The 21,862-nt window shown below is 38.3% G+C and overlaps 1 pseudogene; it reads right to left on the reverse strand.

Moving 5' to 3' along the window:
* Positions 1-11,708: 11,708 nt before the first annotated feature.
* Positions 11,709-20,831, reverse strand: LOC114706493 (annotated as a pseudogene).
* Between the last annotated feature and the right edge of the window lie 1,031 nt (positions 20,832-21,862).

Raw genomic sequence — 21,862 nt, forward strand, 5'->3', positions numbered from 1 at the left:
CCCAATATTTAACATAAGTGTGTTCCTTGTTTTGAATATGATTTTAGGGGCTGGAGACCTGGAGAAATAAGAACAGTTGCTGCTTTCATGATATTCATGGCCTGATTGGAGATGGGCCAGTAAATAAACAATGAAAAGACAATGTGAACTGTGTTACAATGGGGACGTGAATAGCATGCTCTGGCATTATACAGTAGTGTTACTTTTCAAGGGGTTTGTTCTGTTCTGTACTCCCCAAAGCCAAAACCATGGCAACAGGCAATTACAAAATTAAAATTTTGTTGAATGTTGTTGACATGTAAGAAGACTAGGAATTAATGGGTCAAAGTTGCCTCCTAGATCAGTTGATTGTAGATGAATTTACAGAAAGGGACATCTACTTTTGGTTAGAGAACAAGAAATTGTACATTTATTTTCAAGATGAATTATACTCTGTGCAGATGACATACATGATAAGAAAATCTGGTTTATTCTGCTTATATTCATTCTTGAAAAGCCAGCTCCATTCTGGGGAGATAGCTCAATTGGTAAAGGACTTGCCACACAATCATGAGGCCCTATGCTCAATAACCAGTACTCAAGCAAAATCTCATGTACATAATTCCAGAATGGGGAAAAGGGAAGACAGGAGGTTCCCTGGGGCTTGCTAGCCAGCTAGCCTAGCCTACTTGGTGAGACCCAAGCCAGTGAAAGATGCTGTCTTCAAAAATCAAGTGAAAGGTTCCTGAGACCTATCACTTGAGGTTGACTTCTGACATCTCTACACACACACACACACACACACACACACACACACACACACACACACCCCGGAAAAATGACAAAGAAAGAAATGAAAAAAAGAAAAACAGTTTCACATGGCAAGAATCATTAGTGAAAGGTCTGGTGGCTTATCCTGGAAGGCAATTTAAGAAAGTAATGTCAGGCCGGGTGATGGTGATGCACACCCTTATTCCTAGCACTAGGGAGGCAGAGCCAGGCGGATCTCTGTGAGTTTGAGGCCAGCCTGGTCTACGGAGTGAGATCCAGGACAGGCACCAAAACTACACAGAGAAACACTATGTCAGATATATATATATATATATATATATATATATATATATATATATATATAGAGAGAGAGAGAGAGAGAGAGAGAGAGAGAGAGAGAGAAGAAAAAGGAAGTAATGTCAGGTTGTGTCTAGGCCTCACTCTTCTCGGTGGACTAAGGCTTTGCCTTCCAGAGAATGAGGAAATGTTTTCTAGATGGGTATTATCAGAGCTGAGTCTGTTACTCATATCATTGGAATGCTTCAGATAATTTCTTGAGGGCAGGCAGAAACATGCAGTTTTGTAGAATCCATGCTTTTCCAAGGTGACACATTTTGAATAAAGTCTGACTCAACATTTTTTTCCTGTTACAGAATTAATATGCCTTCCAGTGAGAAATCACTTTGTGCACTTAGAGATGAATAAAGGAAAAAGCTTTTTAATAGTAGTGTATGACTGGTTCTGCCAAATCCCCACAAAAAAAGAACCTTCCTTGAACAGAAAAAAATGTACCAATTTATATAGGCTTAGGCTTATACATTCCATATACACTGTCATCCTTGAATCCCCTTCAGGTCCCAGTCCCAAGTTATACTTGAAACAATTTAAACAGAGACAGCTATAAGCTAGCCTGCCACTATCTTGGCCTTGAAAGCCATTTTATAGGAAAGACAAAATAGGTCCATTCCTGTTTTTGATTTATAAATCTCTGTTTCTCAAGGATTGAGCTATGCCACAATTGTAATCTTAACTCCAAATGGTTTTGTACTGCCTGTTCCAGGAAATACCAACCATGACTTTGTTTCAAGAGGTTGCTATGGCTGGTTATGCTTATGTTGGGCCTCTGTAACCCCACCTATTTGCCCACCAAATCCCCCATTTGGAAACCCCCTACTCTTGAGCTATAAAAACCTATATCTTACCCACATCCAGTGGCTGATCTCTTGAACCCTTCCTTAGGGAGAGACAGCCCATGAACATGAATAAAGCTTGCTGTAATTAATTTAGCCATGATTTTGGTTGGTGGTCTTTTACTCTTTTCTTGTAGAGTTAACAACAGGAGACTGAAAGTCTGGCCACTTGGGTAGATGGGAGATTTACACAGAAAAGATACTGCCAGAACTACTTCTTAAGTACATCAATGCCGAATTTTTTTCTAATAGTTGTTACCTGGAGTCCTCTTACTTACCTGTAAGAACTATGATTTTTCTGATAGGAGAATCTGGACTTATTGGCAGACCAGCACTTAATGAGAGCCTTTACCCTGTGCTGCCCCTTAGGGTCATGTTCTTTGATATGGGGATGTACCTAATGGCTTTTATAAGTCAGTAGTCTCTTTCTGTTATGAGAATGGAGCCCAACTGGGGATAAATTGTGGTGAAACAAGAAGAAACATTTACTAAAACATTTTCTTGGCAATTCTAAATTTCAATTAGGGTATAAAAATTTCTCACCTAAACTTTCTAACAAGCCTGGTTAGTACACTACTTATCTTCCAGTCATAAGCACTCTTTTAGTTAAATTCTACTTTATGTAACTTAATATCTCATAAACAAGTTTATTAGAAAATCATTTATATCATCAACTTCAAGTTTCTTATGCATCAATCTTAGCATCCTTACTTCTCCAGCTTATTTAATCCTATAAATATTATTATTAGAGGTGAGATTTCTCAAAAATAAGCTATTTCAACAGTTCTCAAACTGGGTTTCGCAGAGCCCTAATATTTCAGAATAAAAGGAAGTAACTCTTATTTCTCCTTAAACTAGAACTCAGCTGATAATTATTTCCATGGTTGGAGGTGTCTTGGAAGAAGAGTTCTCTACAACATGGTTCTCTGTTGCTTCAAAATATACAAAACCAGTGATTTTGTCCTATTTGTCTTTATGTTAACAATAGAGAAACTGAGGGTCAGAGTGAGTAGGTGTTGGACAAAGAGCAAAGAGCTACAACACAAAAGCAAGTTCTATTAAGATAAGCAAGCTATCTTTTTACTTATTAAAAATAGCTTTACCAGTGTGTCTGTCTATGGTAAAAGTTCTCCAATTCCAGGCTGGAAATTCTACCTCCCACATTGCAAGAAACAGCCTAGAATGGCCTCTTAGTTATGGAGAACCAGGTCAGATAGAAAGGATCCAGAAACTGGAGACAGGTACTCTTAATCCCATCGGTAGAGAATAAGACCACTACCAGAATCTTTGAGCCAAATTTGAAGCCAGATCCACTCCTGGGTCCCGAGGAAATGGCCACAAGTCAATTTTTGCAGAGGCTTAAAAAGGCAAAACCCACAATTCATAACATTCCCCATGAGGTCCAATCAGGGGCAAGCATACATCTTGATGTATTTCCTGCCAATGTTCTTCCAATCCACATGAGATCAAGCACATCTGGTGCGGATAGGTCAAACAAACTTGTTTAGGGGAGTGAAAACATAAACAATAGCCTCTAGCATTTAACTTTCTTTCTCACTGTACCATCTACATTAGGGTTTCTATTGCTGTGTTGAAACCCATGACCAAAACAACAAGGGGAAAAGGGGTTTATTTGGTTTACATTTCTACAATATGGTCTATTGAAGGAACTCAAACATGGCAGGAACCTGGAGGCAGGAGCTGATGCAGAGGCCATGGAGAGGAGTATTGCTTACTGGCTTGTTGCACCTGCTTTCTTATAGAACCCAGGATTACCACCCACAATGGACTGGATCCTCCCACATCAATAACCAATTAAGAAAATGCCCTACAGCAGTGGTTCTCAACCTGTGAGTCAGGAACCCTTTGGGGGCCACTTATCAGATATTTACATTATGATTCATAATAGTAGCAAAATTAGAGTTATGAAGTAGAAACAATTTTATGATTGGGGTCACTATAACATGAGGAACTGTATTAAAGGGTCACAGCATTAGGAAGGTTGAGAACCCACTGTCCTGAAGGCTTGCCTACAACCTGATCTTATAGAGACATTTTCTCAAATGAGGCTCCCTCAGCTCTGATAACTCTAGATTGTGTCAAGTTGACAAAAAATTAGCCAACACAGGTACTCTTCAATCTTTCTTCCACCATACACTCACGTTGGAGTTAGGGGAATGCTGAGGCAAGGCTAGGAGCCCTGGAATACATTAATGTACATACAAGTTATAGTCCATGGAGGGAGTTAGAACATAAATGCATATGGGAATTTTAACAGGTAGGAGAAACTGACTAATGGAGGTTCTAGGGGAGTTTATGTTCAGCAAGGTTGCAACAAGTTGCATAGAGATAAGGTCTCCCTTCACCAGATTTAAATATTTTTTTTTAAGATGAAAGCAATGGAGAAAGGGAGATGTACTGTCCTGTGTGAATGAAAAAGAAAAATGAGGACATGACTGCTCCTAGGTATGGTGAAGAAGTTTTATTGTAGATATGAGGGAGAAAACTGAGACATCTGGAAGGGTCCAGACTGAACCAGGCCATGAAAGAGGAGGAAGGGGTGGAGTAAGGGAGGAAGAGAAGAGAGAGGGGCAAGAGAGGAGCTGAGGACCAAGAAGCCAAGAGGGCAATAGACCATGTGTCTAAATGACTGAAATTATATAGGATCTGGTGGCACATTCCTTTAATTTTAGCACTTGGGAGGTAGAGGCAGGTGGATCTTTCAGTTCGAGGACAGCCTGGTTTACAGAATGAGTTTGAGTATGAAACGCTGTCCTGAAAAAAAAAAAAAACAACAACAAAAGGGGCTGGTGTGCGTGTGTGTGTGTGTGTGTGTGTGTGTGTGTGTGTGTGTGTGTGTGTGTGAAGTCCAGCCCCTGGGAGGGTGAGGTTTAAGGTAAGGGGCAAGAAGTGATGGGAGGATGTGGTGATATTGTGTCCCCCAAAATATTGTGCACCCTAATAAATTTATCTGGAGTCAGAGAACAGAACAGCCACTAGACAGACATAGAGGCCAGAAAATGGTGACACACACACCTTTAATCCTAGCATTCCAGAGGCAGAGATCCGCCTGGATCTCTGTGAGTTCAAGGCCACACTGGAAACAGCCAGGCATGGTAACAAGAGCCTTTCATCCCAGGAAGTGATGGCAGAAAGCAGAAAGGTATATAAGGCGTGAGGACCAGAAACTAGAAGCTTTTGGCTGGTTAAGCTTTTAGGCTTTTGAGCAGCACAGTTCAGCTGAGAGGCATCCAGTCTGAGGAAACAGGATCAGCTGAGGAACTGGCAAAGTGAAGAAGCTGTGGCTTGTTCTGCTTCTCTGATCTTCCAGCATTCACTCCGCTACCTGGCTCCAGGTTTGTTTTTATTAATAAGAACTTTTAAGATTCGTTCAACAAGAAGAGCCACAGGTACTGAGTGATGCTGGGAGAACTGGCCAACGTTTGCTTTGATTTGTTAATAGGCACTTCAGTTAGCCATTTGCTCCGGGTTTGAGACACTCAGTGTGAGAAAAGCAGGTCTCTGTTTTAGAGATTCTGGTAACCTGAGTAACAAATCAAGGCATTGTTAATCCTTTCAAAATTGATATACAGGCTGGATGAGAATTATATAAAACCTCAGAAATATTTTTGATAGATAAAAACATGATAATTCTAAAATTTATTCAGAAAGAAATGGGAAAATATCTAAAAGTAATTTCAATAGAGAATAAATGAGAGCAATCATGCTATCTGATTTCAATATTTATTAGGTAGCTACAATAAGCAAGACTATATGGCATTGTAAGAAGACTAAACGTATGGATCAATGAAACAGAATTGAGAGAGCAGACAGACTCACAGAAATAGGCTTGAGTAGATTTTGGCAAAAATACAACAAAATGATTAAATGAAAGAAGGATGATCTTTTCAAGAAATAATGCTGAAGCCAGATGTTCAATGGTAAACTTAGAATTTCATTTCTCTGGGCTAAAATTTAGTTTACAGCAAATGGCTAAATTACACTCTGAAGGTTGAAATTATGAACAAATGAGGGGTCTGCTATCATGCCTTCTGAGAAATGGTGAAGAAAATTAAAATGAGTCAGCATGACGAGGATAGTTCTTCTTCTTTTGTGTGTGTAATGACGATCTAACACTGAGATTCCTGTGTGAACCTTTAGAGTCATTTCTGCAAACACAATCAAGTGTATTCATCAGGAAAGAAAAAGAATTTAATGGCTGGTAGGAACTCTACCATATGACTCATACCTAGCCAATAATATATGTGTTCATTTATGGAAAAAAGTTTTTACCTAAATCTATGCAAAATTCTTTTTAAAACAGATATTGAACTTAAATGAAAAATTATAAAACTTTTATATTAAAGAAGAAAATATATAGGATACAAAGCTAGGCAAACAACTTTCAGTTTGATTCCCAAAGCATAATCCAGAAAAGGAAACATTGATAAAAATGAATCTCATTGAAATTGATTATTTTTTCTTCAGGAGAGATGAAAAGATAACCCATAGAATGGCAAAATGCATTTGATAATCATATATTCAATAAGAAAATCGAGAATGTACAAAAGATCCCCTGAACTTCATGTGTAAAAAGAATAGCAAGCAAGTGCCCAGTGGTGGCAGTGGTGATGGCGGTGGCAGTGGGAGCACATGCTTTTAATTCCAGCATTTGCAGGTGGATCTCTGTGAGTTCGAGGCCAGTCTGGTCTACAGAGCTCGTTCCAGGACAGCATCCTGTCTAGAAAAACAAACAAACAAAATATCAAGTAAAAAATGGGGAAACATCATAATTTCACTGGTGGGGATATATACATAGTAACTAAATACATAAGAATAACCAATATTCTTATCCACCTAGGAAATGAAAATTAATACCACAACGAGATGTCGCTACATATCTATCAGAGAACCTAAAATAAAAATTGGGGATATTACCAAATGCTTCCTAGAATACAGAAAAACGGAATTATGCATGCATTGCTGATGAGCACATAAAGTGAGATAGCATTGTAGAAAATAGTTTAGCAATTTCTTTTTCTTCTTTATTGTTTTTTTTTTAACAGAAAGGTAGGAGTCCCATATTATCCAATAATTACACTCCTGTGCATTTGCCTCAGAAAATGAAAATGGGCCAGGCGGTGGTGGCACATGCCTTTAATCTCAGCACTCGGGATGCAGAGGCAGGCGGATCTCTGTGTGTTCGAGGCCAGTCTGGTTTTCAAAGTGAGTTCCAGGAAAGGCACAAAGCTATACAGAGAAACCCTATCTCGAAAAACCGAGAGAGAGAGAGAGAGAGAGAGAGAGAGAGAGAGAGAGAGAGAGAGAATGAAAATGGGTATTCATACCAAATTTGTACATATTTATGATAGTTTTTTATAATAGTCATAAACTAAAAACAAACTTGGTATTCATTAGTGGGTAAATATTTAAAGAAACTATGGTAGACCCATACTATAGAATACTGTCAGAAATAAAAACAATTGGCAAATCTCTGGGTGATTCTGTAAAAACTTATGCTGACTGAACCAAACCAATCCACAAATGTTGTATAATACATGATTCTATTTCTGCAACATTCTTAAGTAGAGTACAGAGTGTTCTTATCAACTTTAAAGATTCCTCTAGTATAGTTTTCTGTATCTTGGTTATATCAAAGCCATCACCTTCTCTATGATTATGTTATAGTTCTGCAATAGCATTTTCTTTATAAAATGTATTTAAAATAACATTATTTTATACCTATGGGTGTTTGGGGTTACATGAATGTCTATGTACCACATGCATGCCTGGTGCCCTCAGAGACCAGAAGAGAGCGTCAGACACCCTGAAAGTCAAGTTAGCAATGGTGGCAAGCCACCAGGCAGGGACTGGACCTTGAACCAAGGTCCGCTGGAAAAAAAGCTGGTTCTCTTAACTGCTGAGACATCTCTCCAGCTGCCTGCAAAAACATTTTAAAAAGACTACATACACTACAGCCAGGTGTGTGAATTAAACAACAGAAATGTACTATCTTCACAGCATGGAGGCTTCAAAGTCCAATATTGATATTCTACCAGATACACATCCCCATCTCCAACAAATATCATGAAAGAGGAGGCAGAAAGAATGCAAGAGCCAGATGATGGGGAGGAGTGCTGTGAAATGCTGGTTTTTGGCCACAGCATGACTAATGCACTCATTAACGCACAGCAACTGTGGTTATCTACATAGTACCTACACAAAATTCAGAAGACAAAATTCCCATATGGGTGTATGAGGAGCTCATGATGTCCCTTTCCCCAATCTTGAGCAGTTTTTAGCAGCTGGGGAAAGGAGAATAATTCTTTACAGATGTGGCCACTGGCATACAATACAGTGGAAACACACACATGAACCTATAGCAACACTAATTGGAATTAAGGGTTTGTTAAAAAATAAAGAAAAAGAAGAGGACATTAAGTTGGAGCGTGATGTGTTGGAGAGCGTGGAGAGATTGGAGGGGTGAAATGCAGGTGGATATGATCACATTTTATCGTATATGGGAGGTTTTGGACGGAGGAAAGGGAAAGAGGAAATGATGTAATTATATTATAATCTCAAAAATAAAAGCAATAAGTAAAATTATTCCTAATCCCACACAAAGCTTTCATTTTTGGTTTTACATTTTAACCTGTAGCATGAATTCTAATTGGTCTTAATAATAAAAACTTGGGGTCAGATATAGGGGTAAATGCTAAAAGATCAGAAAACTAAAGGAGCTAGTCAAAGTCACCTCTTACCTCCACAACTTCTCAGACAGAAAAAGGGAGGCCGAGCTTCTGTCTCCTCCCGCCTTATATTCCTCTTTCTGCCCAGCCGTATCACTTCCTGTCTCAATCTCCCTAGTGATGGGAACAAAGACATGAGATCCTAATTTCTGGGAGACTCTGTTTCTCTTTTAGACTGGATCAATCTCATGTAGCCCAGGGTGGCCTTGAACTCTTGATCTTCCTGCTTCCTCCTCCCAAGTGCTGAGATTAAAGGTGTGTGCTGACATGGCCTGGCCTCTATGATTAACTAATGGATAGCTCCACACTTTGATCTCCAGGGAGATTTTATTTGTTAGAGCACAAACAAAATATCATCACATTAACTTTTATATTCTTTGAGACTTTTATATATGGGTACTGTATTTACATCATTTCCAACCTACATGTCTCCTCCCTACAATTTCTCCCTGTCTTCCCCAACTCTCTCTCAATATCATGACCTTTTCTTCTTTAATTATTATTGTTTTACACACACATGTAAATAAATACAACCTGCTGAATCCATTTAGCCATATGTATAGATGTTTAGGGATGACCACTGAGGGGGACCGTGCAGGTGTCCAGACAGAGAAGTGAACCTGTGAAGAGATAAGAATGAAAACTTGGTGCAGATTGACTTCATCAACCTGGATTACACTTTGGGGAGTCTAATGCCAGGCAGTTCATTTTAAGCATAATTAAAATACACTACTATTTGGGAAAAAGTTTCCAGGTAGCAATCATTCCCATTTCAGGTTTCCATTTCCAGGCAACAGTCATTCCAGTTCCAGGCCCACAATAAAGCTTAAGGTGTGACTACATAGAAACTCCTTTGCAAAGTACATGTGACTATGAGGGTGGGTTCTATAACTCAAAGGCTTAGAGTCTAGTGCGGTCTCTGACCAAGGTAGCATAGATATTGGAAGGCTCTAAAATACATGTGACATCTCCCTTAATAATGGGTTCTGTTAAACTTAAAGGTCTTGGGAGGAAGTGTCTGGGATAATCATTCCAGGAAATTTGAGTGAGGTCTGTCTCTACACAGATCGCAAAAAGGTCACCAGGTCATTCACAATATTCATTCCCAACATTCTGGTCAGGAAAACGGGTATTTTATCTTCTCTATTGAGGAGAGGCACCTGTGTTACATTCCTAGTTCCCTAGTGATCTGTGGGTAAAAAGACCTTTGTGCCCCCAACAGCCCTCTGTGGGATTGGAGAATCCATTAGGGAGTTTGTCTCAAGAAGAGATTGATTCTCTTTCTCTTATCACCCATTAATTGTCTGTAGCTCTTCTAGGGGTGAGGCCTTTGAGATTTCCCCCATCCACATAGGCATGTCAGCTGGTGTTGTCATTGGGTAGGTCTTCTTTAGATGACTACAATGTTAAGATTTCATGAGTGTAGCTTATACAGAACACACTATCTCATAGCAAACATCCTGGTCCTGATCCCCTGGTTCTTGCAATCTTTCTGCATCCTGTTCTGAAATATTCACTGAGAATTAAGTGTAGGAGCTGTGTTGTAGATGGATCGGTTGGGACTGGGTACGTCACAGGTTTTGTTCTCTGCATTTGGACCCACTGTGGATTTTTGTGGTGGTATTCAATGGCTGCAAAAAGAAGCATTTCTGATGAGAGGTGTGGTATTCTCAGTGTACTGGTATTTGTTCAGAATACAGTTAGGAATTATACTGGTTCAGAAAAACGGCAAACATAGTTCTCCTTTAGGGTCTGTGACCTCACCAACCACAGCTAGCTAGTTAGGTTCACAGTACCAGGCATGAATTCCCTCCTACTGAGTTATTGAGCATGCCTTAAGTCCAATTGGCTACTCCTAATATATAAGTGCTACTATTGTACCCTTGAGTATAACTTGCTGTTCCAGTCATAGTTGTGGATCTTAGGCTTTGTAGCTGGGTAGGACTATTAATTGTTTTTCTCTCATGGCAGCTTTCATAGTCCCTTCCTATAGTAGGAGAGCTAGTCCTCAGGGTGGATACTACACACTGCAGACACAGGACTTTGAGGAATTGATCTGGTTTTGGTCTGGAAGCCTCCTCTCTGAGGACTAGCTTTCATAGTATCCAAAGGAGCCTTGCAAGCTGCCAAGGGAGAGCAGCAATAAATAGTCCTAGCCAGCTGTAAGCCTTTGAACCACAGCAAGGACCAACATGTCAAGAGATTCTGAATTGTAATATAGTGGCACTTATTCCCTGGGGGTTCCCAACAGCCACCTATATGAACTTAAAGCCTGCTTAATAGTAGGGAACACACGCCTGGCATTGTATGCTTGTGGTTGATGAAGTCCATGGAACCTCGAGAACCTACTAATTCCACTTTCCTAAACCAGCATATTTCTTAAATGTATTCTAAATTCTTGTCCTCATATCCACAGATAAATGACACTCTCACATTATCAAAGAAGCTTCTTTCTTACAGTAGACTGGGATCATCACAAAATTTCACAGTTGGTCAAATGCAGGGAACAACTGACCGTGGGGTGTCCAGCCCCAACTGACACATCTACACGTAAGGCTTGTGGAACATTGGAGAAGATGATGCTGAAAGATTGTAAGGACCAGAGGAGGAGGACATCAGCTGTGAGATACTGTCTTCTGAAATTAAAAAAAAAAGGACACAAATTTGATGGAGGGAAATAGAGGAGGGATGGAACTGGAAAGAGCTGTGGGGAGGAGTAGGGTGAATATGGCCAAGAGATATTGCATGCGATTCTCAAAGAATTGATAAAATTTTGCATTACTTTAAAAAGAAAGCTATTGATTCAAATAAAAGGGTAGCTGTTGTAATGATAGAGTCCCATGTTTGCCAGCTTTAAGAACTTAATCATGTACTAATGGACTCTAAAACATTTTGATTTCTTTAACTGACATTCTTACACTTGAAATATCTGCTCCACAATTCTACTCTTTCTTTCTTTCATTTTTTCTCAACAATATAATTAGTAAAGTCTCAATAATTCTTCCTTAATTTTTTTTCTCTACAGACATAGCTCTGCTTTCACCTCCATTACATTTCCATAGTTTGAACAAGGATGCAGTTCTTCTATGAATCTGTAGGCCTACTGGGGTGCTTGGCCAGTAAAAGAAGAGGGGTCCAATAAATGTTCCAACTCTGAGTGAATGGGGCTGAAGTAGGCATCTGCCCAAATCTGCTCTAGGAGGTTCCTTCCTGCTTAACTACGGCAGCTGCCTGCTGGGAAAGCACTCTCATTTTTTCATGACAATCTTGTTGGCTGCTCCCAGCTTTGACTGTAGCCATAATAATGTTCTCTATGGCCACGAAAGGCAGCTCTTGCCAAATGCACTGTTCAATTACTCTGGGGTACACCATCAATTCTTCAGAAATGTTCTATAATGTATTTTGTATCTAGGACATTTAGTATTTAGGGTGCTTTGAGTATCTGCAGTGGGAAATGCTTCTGCTAAACAGATCCATTGGTTGCACTATTATCCAGAGTGTGTTCAAACCACCACATAGAAGCTGTCTGTAGTGGGTCCGTGATAAGGTTCATCAGGTGTCAGGCTAGTGGTTCCACTTGTATGGCATCGAACTCGAGCCAATCTATTGTTTCTCCAAGGGCTCCTCCATCTCCTTCAGGTTTGCCAGGAGGCTTATGTAAATGCAAATCTTGTATACTAATGCCCCTAAGATAACCAGCACAGATAGCATTTCAATGCTTATTTTCATGTATAGGTCTGTCCTGTGATGATGAAAGCTCTTAAACCCTGCCTTTTTCTGTCACCATCTTATCCAGCTGCTCTGCCTTCCAGTGATCTCCCTTGAAGAGCTGCAAAAAGTTGGCCTGAGTGCCAGTGGTGCCCTTCACTCTCCGGAAATGCAGCTCATCACAGATACACTTCAAGTTCTGGAGATCCAAGCAGAGATTTTGAATCCAAAGGCAGCAACATTTTCCATGCGTGGCATGCTGAGCAGGCTGAAAATATGTGAAACCTAAGGTGAGCAGATCAGCACTTTCCTTAGCAAAGTAAGCAAAGCCTTGAGATCACTCTAGCAAGCTTTGGCAAAAGCAAATCAAATGTATTTCTCAGAATAATCAAGTCTGTATTGTCTCCAATGTAACAGGAGATGGCACCAAGATGAATGGTTCCCGCAGCTCTCAGACACTAGTGGCCGAATATGAGCCATCACATTGTGCTACAGAGGTTTCTCTTCATTGTTCAGGTTTGACTTCATCTCCTGTATCTGTTCATCTGCGATAAGCAAGCCCAATGTCTGCTGTGCCTCTGCCAGCCATAGCCACAGCTGCCGACACATCTGGACCTTGTGCCTGTCACTGAACAAGAAACACATCTCAAAGCTGGCATAGTGGGCTCCAAGTGGAGAATGGTAGCTTTCAGGGCTGCCAGGGTCACTCGTTGTAGACTCACCCACCGACAATTCTACTGTTTCTTAATTTTTGTTGCTGTTGTTAAGATAAATTGGCCACCTCTAAACCATAATCCTCGTTCTTCAGCCTCCCAAAATCTTGGATTACAGGACATACTCTATTTCTTATTTATCCTCTGCTTATTTATCAGAGTGTCAATATCTAATCATGTCTATTCAAAAATAGATCCTATGATATAATCAATATATGGATTCATAAAAAAAAACCCTAAAACAGAAATACCTTATACTCCAACTATAACACTCCTGGGTATATATTTGAAAGAATCTAAGTCAGTATACCACTGAGATGCTTGATCATATATGTATATGGAATCAACCTATATGTTCATTAATACAGTAGATTAAATACTGTGTTATATACACTCAATGGAGTTTTATTTAGCCATAAGCAAGAATGAAATTATGTCATTTGCCAGAAGCTAGATCATCATCTTAAGTGAAACAGTCCAGAATCAAAGATAAATATCATGTCTTCCATATTTTCTCTCATATGAGCGTGTATGTGCCTGATATTAAAATAGAAGGAAGACTATGTAAGGGTAGAAAGAAGTTTACCAGGAGAAAGGAACACGGAGAATAATGCCTCTGGACAAGAAAGACAAACTCATTGAAGGTTTTCTCTTACATATGAACCTATATTTAATAATGTATGTATGTTTATATGTGACATGAAAGTAGAAGGACTATTTAGGTGTTGAAAGGGTACCAGTGAGAAGAGAAGGAGCGATAGGGAAGGATAGGGAAATAAATAGGGTCTAAACATGATTTTCTAGCTCTCTATATGTATATATATGAAAATGTCACAATGAAACCCATTGTTTCATGTGCTAAATAAAGATATTAATAAAAAATAAAATAAAATGGAAGTTCTAGTCTGCCTGTGTTGGAACTGTACCTAGCAGGCATGTTTTCAGCAGTAACAAACAAGAAATCCAACTATACTGGCTTAAATAAGGAGTCTTCTCATTTTGCTGTTGCTTGACTAACTCAATCATACCAGGGTCAGATGCAATGACCTTACCCACATGGTTACAATATGGCTGTTTCAACTCTAGCCATAATATTCACATTTGTGGCAGAACAATAAAGCATTCTTAGAAATGCCTATAAAAATTTCTCACATTTAATGACCAGAACTGGCCATATGGCCATCCCTAGCTGTAAAGGGAGCAATGACACTGAGCTGGATGTATCGCTGCCTTGAATAAAATCAAATATCTGCTAGCAAGGAAAAATAGAAAAACAGATGCTGTGTTAAGAAGCTAAAGTGTCTGCTACCTGCCATCTTAGGCTATAACCTGCAACTTGGTCTTTGTACAGTTTAATTCAAGGCGTTGAAAGCCTACCTCTTTGAGGATGTTCCAGGTATAACTTCAAGAATTATCAAGGGATGTAGTTTAGTAAATAGACTAACCTGCTTCCTAGTATTCATTTCTTTGTGTAATCACCTCCTTGAATGTGGGTTAGACTTATTAGCTTGCTTCTAAGAATGTGGTAAAAATCATGGGAAATCATGACTAAGATGAGGTTACCAAAGATCATGATTTCCTTTTGCTGCTAGAGTCTCTCTAATCACTTTCTAGTTCTCCAGCTTAGATAAAATTAATTTCAGATTGGGTTCATTTGGCAAAGAACAGAGGGCAGCCTTTGCTCAATAATGCGTAAGGAACTAAGGTAGCCCCAGTTAAGCAGTTTATAAGCGCTTGAATCATGCTAACAACAATATGGACTTGGAAGCAGAATTTTGAAAAATTAAGCCTCAAAATATGTATAGCCCAACCAATACAAAAAGACATGCAAGGGCCTGAGAGAGTTACAGAAACAGAGGGCCTAAGCTGTATCTAGACTTCTGACCCAGATAAATGGTGAGATAACAAATGTGATCTGTTTCCAGTTGTTAGATTTCAGGGATAATTTGGTAAGCACTAAAAATAACGTTCCTGAAGTAAATGATGGACATGCTCAAAAAAATCATGTAAACTTTCTGCAATTTGAACTGACAAGCTATAATTTAGGTATTTTCTCTTCTACACTCCCTTCCTCCAACTCTAGAGGAAGAGTTTTCTAATATTCAGGTTAAAGCAGTCTAAAAATAAGACTGAATCCTTCACAGGTGAATGAGCTCCCCATTTCTGGAGGCATTAAAGCAGAAACCATGTAAACATCTGTTAGATAGTTTTTGTGGTAAAGCTTCAGACATCAAATGACCAGATGAACTAGATCAGTGCTCGTCAGTCATATGAAATAACATTTATATCATACACTATATAAATAAATAACAAGACTATTATGAATCAAAATTTATTCAGTTTATACAGGTTCTACCTGACCATTCTTAGGACACTGAGAAACTGTAATTCATCTGTCACACAACAATGAGCCTTGTTCCCCTGGTTAGAATGCCCCACATGAAGTGGCTTAAGGTCATTCATACTTAGATTCCTGGAAGCAATGGTTTTGGTAATATGATTGCCAGAACAGGAACATCAGCATAATCGAACACTGGTAGAATACAAATTCTCAACTCCATTCTATATGTATTGCATCAGAAACTCTGGTAGAGTCTAGAACTATTTGTTCCACCAAACAAAATTGAGCCTAAACATTCACATATGTATTTTGTGGTTAGAATGTAGGGAAAATAATTTTGTGTCTCCAGAGCTCAGCTCCATAATCTATAAAAGTAACTTATAAGAGTTCTCCAGGATGTAATGAGATATTGACATGGTCCTTGTGTACATAACACATAGTAGGCATTCAATTACTGTTAATTTTATTCTTACCAATAAAAGTGAACTTAATTTATAATAAAGGAATTACAGCTTGCAAGCTGCATACAATTATGGAATAAATGTTATAATTTCATTTAATAAAGATTATCATTTTCAATGTATTATACTGTTTATGATTTTAGTCTGTTTTTATACTTGCTAGAATAAATGAATGCCTTAAACAGCTTCTAATTGTGAATAATGGCTATACATTGCCAACTTTATTACATGCTTGGGTATCTACTTTGTAGATAATTGTCAGCAAATTAAAATCTCCATATGGTTTCTCTCTGTCTCATGTGTCTGTGCTGCCTTCCTCTGCTATCAATTAATATTTTAGTGGGAATGAAAATTCATTTTCATATTGTCACAAAGGAAAAAAATGCCAAGAATTCAGTCCTAGAAAACATTAGAAATAGGACTCAGATTATCTAGTGGTTTATCCCTTTTCATGAAGACAGGACTTATAAAGATAATCCTGTGTTTAAAGGCATTATTTAAGAAAAAGATGAATCACATGCATGCTTAATGGGAAGTGCAATTTACAAAGGGTTTTAATATATGTATACTGAAGATTACAGAACAGGTCAGGTCACTTTGACCCATTTTAACAAGTTACCCTATAATATCAAGATATTATATAATATCTACTAAATTCAAGACATCCAAAAATGTTGGAGCGCAATAATGGATAAGATGCCAGTCTCATGTAAAATGATTCTGTTGTCATGTGGTAAGAATAAGCAAAGCATAATAAAGGCATTGGCCGAACTAGTCTTATGTCTCGAGATCTTGAACTTCTAAATTTCTGGGTAAGATGGCAGACTAGAGGCTGCCTCTGTGTGAGCTAGTAAAGAAATAAACTTAACACAGGTTTACATGAAGGGTTCGCTGATATAGGAATGGAAACCAGAAGCCACTTCCAAGAGATAACCCAGAAAAAAGTTGGGCAGTCCTACCGTCAGAATAAGCCCACAACCCTATTGGCTTGTAAAGTCAGCTGTGGTTTTGATGAAACAGTAATTCCTCCAGAGGACAAGGTACCATTGGCGAGATGCAACTATTTTGTCACATTATGTGACTTAGAGGGAAGCATCTGGGCACTGTCTTGAGAGAGAACCTATTGTTAAAAGCTGAAGTACCTCAGAGGCCTGAAGTCAGGAAACATCCACAGGTGAAGAAGCCTCAATTTGGTGTGCCACAACCCTTGGGTGAGCAAAGGCCCAGAGAGGGAGCCTCAATTTGGCATGTCACATTCTTCAGGTGAGGGAAGTCTCAGAGAGGTAGCTGTGCATAGCAAGAGCAACTAAGTAGATTAGCAAAAGGGTTTAGGTGATAGGATGAATTCAGCTAAGAAGTGTGAGGGACAGAGCCCTGCTTTCCATGCATATAAACAGATCTTATCAACCTGTTAACTGGAGTTTGATATCTCTGAGCCTGAAGCCAATGATGGATCAAATCTAGAGTTACCTATCTGTTTTTCACTACCACAGAGCCCAAGGATTCTGAATTTACAGAAATGTACATGATACCCACAGCTTCATTCTTCCATCAAGATAATTAATACTCAGGATGTCTTAGAAGTATGAAGACAGGTTCTCTGCCTATACCCATTTGATTGCTGTGGCTGCTTCTTACACATTCAATACATCTGGGAGCTAAAATGGGAGTACCATCTGGAAAGTCATGGGAGTTGGGGGAAGAATCTGTCCACTACATACAATGCAAATATTAAGTGTGGCCAATAGAGGCCCCTGGTACACAAAGGAAAACAACTATCGTGAAAACAATTGGCAGATGTGAGATATTGATCCAATGTAAACTCAACAAAAGCATAAAACAAAGAGAACTCAAGAGTCTATGAATTCAATTGATCCTGTTCTCATGAGTAGAATGGGCCATATTCATTATTTTTATAGTCTTTACGTGTATGGATGTTTTGCCCGCATATATGTTTGCTTACCATGGGATATTAGAGTTACAATGGTTGTGAGGTGGCATATGGGTGCTGGGAATTGAACCTAAGTCCTCTGGAAGCACAGCCTGTTCTCTTAACTGCTGAGTCATCTCTCCAGGCTCCATCTTCAATTTTTGAGGCCCCACAAAGAAGCTGCTCCAGTATATTACCTTTTTAAAGTTTCTTGTAATTCCTCACTCCTTTACAGATTTTTATTTCATTGTATTTAATTTTTTCTTTTAAGTTTGTTTGATATGCTCATATATTCCTTCATATATACTGACCTAATTTTGCTTACACAATTCTTTCACTGTTTCCCCCTTCCAGTTTTCTTCCTTTCCAACTTATATGCATTTATTATTTTGACTTTATTTTTAGTAGTTTCACACCTTTCTTTTTTTCCTTTTCTTACTTTTACCTGATTGTGTTTAGCCATTTTGCACTGTTTGTAAACCTTTTTTTCCACTTTATATTTTTCGTCTCTTCTCTACAGCATTCTTCTCCACTCTTTCTCTTATTTTGTTTAATTGTGTCTAGCCTCTATCGTTTCCCTGTTTCCTGATAGCACTTTGTCATTTTCACTTTTATGATCATTAGAAAGGAAAAAGTAAAAATTAAAAGGAAACACTTTCTCTTTGAAATATTATGCAGGACAAATTTGTCCCTTTCTTCTACCTTGTTTACTCATACTCTCTCAGGATATCTGGACAAGTATAGGCCTTAATTTTTTCACACTTTGAGACAATGTCTTGCTATAATATTGCTTGGGCTGGATTAAACTCACTACATATCCTGGGCTGTAGCTGAATTAATGATGTTTGAACATATTTTTAGTCTACTTTTCAGGAAAAGTATAGACATGCTGGCTTCATTTATATAAAACGGTTGTAATTTTTTTTTTTTTTTTTTTAGACAGGGCTTCTCTGTGTAACAGCCTTAGCTGTCCTAGAACTAGCTCTGTAGGCCAGGCTGGCCTCAAACTCACAGAGATCCTCCTGCCTCTGTCTCCCAAGTGCTGGGATTAAAGGTGTGAGCTACCATCACCCCGCCTAAAATGGACATAATCTTACTGCTTTTTGTGTAAAGGTGAAATAATTATGTGATGATACTGGAATTTCCTTTGGGGGGTTGTTTTGGGAACTTACTATAAGAAAGAAAAAGAGCACATTATTATGAAGAGATGAAAAGTTCATGTTGAATTTGATCTAATTGAACTTGAATGTCTGTGTACAAAAAGTTGAGAATATCTAACAGGAAGATGGATCCACATAGGACTACTCTGATCTCTAGATAAGGAGAAAAGTTGGTAAGGTAACATAAGGCATTGTAGGAGATGAGAGCAATATCCAGGATAAAAGGAGAGTATTTCTTTCAAGATTATACTTGCACTGAGCATGTTTATAAGCTAGGAAAATGATTTGGTTGAGATGCAGAGATGTAAAATATTGTGGAGAAAAAGGTGCATGGATTATATTATACACATTAGTGATTAACTCCAAGTCACCAATAATGCATTGTTGTCACATTAAGGAAAGGAATAAAAGCACCTCTCTTGGGGTCATTTCAACCAAGAGTAAGTTCAGAGCTGAATTCTCTACTTTATGATCCATGGGTTTACTGTCCACTGTCTGTTGTATGATCATGAATCTCTGTTTGTCTGAAAGCTATCTTACGAATCTGTTTATCCCCATGTTTCTGTCCCTGTGTGTGTCTACACAGGGTGTCTCTGTGTCTGTTGTATGAGTTGTATGCATCTGTTTGTATGAGTGATATCAGTCCCTAACAAAGGACTTCACTACATCTTTATTGAATAGCATGAAAAGTATCACATGGGGAAAGAATGGGATATATTACAGAACTACTTTACCGAGTTTCACAAGGGATTAAATCACTGGATCTGACCCATCCCAAATAACACAGACAACAAACATCATTGTTTACTAACCAGTATCCATAAATGGATGCTTTCAACCTTTATGGTAGATTTAGGAAATTGCTTTCAACTTCTGTATTTGTTGTTTTCAGCAAATGATACACATGCATTACTTTGGGCCAGAGGCATGGAAGAGTACATAACTTAAGATTGTAGTTATGCATTATCTTAGGTTGTTAATCTAGATTACATAGAAGTGTAAGGCAACTAAGGTTGCTTGTTCTTTTAAAGGCAAGTTAAACCGTTTGAGTACACAGTAGACTGTCATTCAGTCTTAAGTAACATTTAAGGTGTAATAATATCTTTGGCTGTGGGGCTCAGCAAAAGTTTCAGTCTTTCATAATGTAAGAGATATTTTTGTAATATCACATTACTACAGAAAGGGAATGAATAAGGTAAGAATTTTGAGGGGCTGAGTGAGACAGCGATCAAACTCAGTTGGGAGATTTAGCTGTATTCAGTCAATGTGAAACTGGACAAAATAAAGATGTAACATAGGAGCATATATGAATTATAGGTTAGAAAATTCCTTCTAGTTTCAATTTTTTTTAAAGCTAGAGAATGAATTTTGCTGGTGGGTTTGAAAGGTAACAAATAAAGTCACATGTTTACAGTGAAGAATGGTTAAAGTTTAGAATGATAGCTAAGGAAAATTTCTTGGGGAGTGGCTTCCAAGGAGAAAGTAAAAGAATTAAAAAGTAACACTGAGAAAGGACCCTAAGTATTTGAGGACATGTATTTGTATCCAACGGTCAGAGTGAGCTTCCTCAGAAGAGCTGGAATGAAAACAATGAATAGAAATGCACTACTGCAAACACAGGGCTGAAATGTTTGGGATTCCAAGAATTACCCTTTACTTCACAGGTCAGAATAAAATAAAATAAAATAAAATCATGTAAGCCAGGATGACCCTGAATATCTGATTCGATTACACATTTGATATCTCATCATTCTGATCTTCCTCCAATGCCCCAATGAGTAACAAGAATTCTCTTGGCCATTTACCATCCACTCACCTCCATCTTGCATCTTGGTTATATGTGCTCATTTTTCCATGTCATAATTGAGCCCAATTTCTATGCCCTACTGTAATCTTCCATTGAAGTAGTCCTTCTTGAATAAATTCTCTTTTGTTGTTGCTTTTTACCATTTTTAAATGAGTAGCATGATTTTTTCTTTAAAACTATAATTATCCCTCAGATAGAGAAAAATTTCCAAAGTCTTTAATATGGCACACAGACATTACACAATCTGTTTCAAATCTAGCTTGTCTGTACTCAATTCTGTTACACAATTATTCTGTTCTGATCATAATATGGACAGAATAGATTTTAGTCAAAATATCTATCTGGTTTGAGTGAGAATGTTCCTGTATGTTCATGTATGGTGCTGTTGTTTGGGGAAACTCAGGAGGTGTAGTCTTTTTGGAGGAAGTATGTCACTGGAGGCAAGCTTTGAAAATTTAAAGATTCTATGCCATTTCCAGTTACTTTTTCCTCTGCTTCGTGATTGTGGTACAAAATGTAAACTCTCAGTTGGTTCTTCCAGCAGCCACGTATGCAGCTTGTTGCCATGCTTCTCCACCATCATAGACTTTAAACCCCTGGAACTGAATGCTCAAAATTTGAGCATTCTCCCCATAAATTGTCTTGGTTATGGTATTTTATCACAGCAATATAAAAGTAATTAATAAACTCCCCTACTTTTCACTGACTATATTGTTTACTTTCACATACCTTTTCCTTTGCATAGAATTTTTATTTGTTTTGACAGTCTCACACTCATCTGTCAACATACAGAACAATTGTAACTCTAGCATGAATTTATATGTTTATGAATAATTTCTTCTTGGTCTACTATGTACGTCTACTGTGTCAACACAGGGTTTGTCTATAAAAAAAAGTCATTGATTTGTAACTCTAAAGGTGAATAAAAGAGCAAGACGACTATTGCCTCTTAGCTTTGCAAAGTCTCATTAGTGGACATAATGGACCTTTATACTTTCTTTACCTTTTAAAATGTGGATAAATGTTTCCAAGGATTGCAAACTCCCAGTCTCT

Source organism: Peromyscus leucopus, chromosome X, assembly GCF_004664715.2.
Source record: "Peromyscus leucopus breed LL Stock chromosome X, UCI_PerLeu_2.1, whole genome shotgun sequence".
NCBI classification, from domain to species: Eukaryota; Metazoa; Chordata; class Mammalia; order Rodentia; family Cricetidae; genus Peromyscus; species Peromyscus leucopus.